Here is a 2083-nt window from a genome sequence, read left to right as displayed (position 1 = left end):
TATAAGTGAACATGTACAGCTGTCCATTTCTGACTATGCTTTTCAGCTTGAAGGATCAGTAAATAGGTTTAAAAAACCTGATTTCAAACCAGGTGCGGTTAAGACAGTTCCCATGCTTACAGGTAAAGTGGTATACACTTCTGATACCTATATATGAAGCCTTACATTCAGAAGCACCAGGTAGAACCATGCATAGTCTAGTTCCATGCCAGAAGTAAAACCCATATAAAAAAAGACCTATATTTAATGGAAATGTTAACAGTGCAACAATTATACTATAGAAGCAAAATTATTGGGATGCCCATCTTTTCCAACCATACAGCATGTGGTTCTGCTCCAAACTGTTACCACAAACTTGGAGGCACACAAGTACATCGGATGTCTCTGAATGTGCCGTTATAACCTACTGAACACCTTCGGGATGAATTGGAACACTGACTGCACCCATGGCCTCCTTACCTACATCAGTACATGATTTTACTAACACCATTATGGCTGTATCACAAATCTCCAAAAACACTGTCCAAAATTTGGTAAAACATCTTCCCAGAAGAATGGAAGTTACAATGGAGACTAAATGTGTCAGAAAGCACATGATTAATATGGTAAGGTGTCCATAAACTTTCTTCTATATAGTATGAGTTTTTTTGTGTCTTTGACACAAACGTATGCTATTCTTCTCATTAAACATATATTAGAAAGATCGATTCTTTTATAAATCGTTACAAATCTTTTATCAATGAATCTCCCGAGAGCCTTTCTGGAAAATATGCCCAATTACTGTAAGTTTCCTTATTACTGACTGATTTAAAAAATGTCAACCATTAAAAACTACGTGTATTTCTTTTTTTATTTATATAAAACACTGACTTGTTCCACCTATTGTTTGCCCCCCAAAGCTACAGGGTTTTGAGGGCAGGATTGGAGCAATTCGAATCCTTGACATTCCTTTAGGACGATTTTCACAATTCCCCAAAAACTCTTTAAGTAATACAGAGGAGCTGTGGCTACACAATAGAGTGAGGACACTAGATCTCACTAATCCACCAATACCACCACTAAAATCCGCATAATTAATTATTGTCTCTTACATTTTTACCTCAGAAATGTGAAATAAAGGCTCAGATAACATTTGTTGAACATGTTACAGAAACTATATCGATATGTAGATGAATGAGCACAGTGAAAAGCTTGGATACCTGCACTAGAAAGACCAGAACAGCTAATGCTACACGTTTCATCCAGGTATGCACCAAGATACAATAAAACTGTTTGCTAATCTATCAAAAGCTGAAGTGGTTTTGAAAATGCTAGTTGTTGTGAAGTTGTCATTTTTTTTTTTATTTAATTTTTTTGAAGCAAAATATAAGAACTAGCAAGATTAGCTTTAAAAAAGGAGTGTAATAACATTTCCTGCTTGAGTGCATGCCATAAACAGTATTTGGCTGTCATTGATGCAATGACAAACATCGAACCGACATCCGGCGAGCAATTTTGGACCTGAGCAATCCAACTGGGTGTTAATAAACCTGCCTTGAAAATATATCAGAGGCAACCTAAGAAAATAAGAAAACACCCAGCAATATTTCGGACACCAGATCAGCCCACTGCAACTTTGTACATTACATTAGAAAAACAAAGGCACAAACGGACGCTAACTCATGAGACTTAGCGAGCAGCCTGATCCATATAACCCCAAGAAGTTAATCGAAGGTAATAAAGGGTAATTTGACTATTGTGTATATAATAAAGATTTGGTGGGCTTATTAATGACTTTTTTAGAGTCTACAAGCCTTTAAGTTCTTTTCTTTTAAACCTAAATTGAAGTCACTTGGGTGTTTTCAGTGTATCTTCATTCTTTTTATATTTAAGTAGTCCCGATTTCACGCAGAGCTTCCAATTCTGAACAACCAGCCATTATGATCCCACTTCATTCTGCATGTTTTGGAGGCTTCATCAAGTGTTTGTCACTCAAATGCTCCCTTATTTTCTGTTCAAAGGACATATTGCTGTATCAACAAGTCTGGCCAGTAGGCTTGTTTTCACAGTCTCGAGCTCATGAGGGAGGTCATGGAGATTAGTA

Source organism: Silurus meridionalis, chromosome 10, assembly GCF_014805685.1.
Source record: "Silurus meridionalis isolate SWU-2019-XX chromosome 10, ASM1480568v1, whole genome shotgun sequence".
Lineage (NCBI taxonomy): Eukaryota > Metazoa > Chordata > Actinopteri > Siluriformes > Siluridae > Silurus > Silurus meridionalis.
This window is presented reverse-complemented; position numbering follows the sequence as displayed.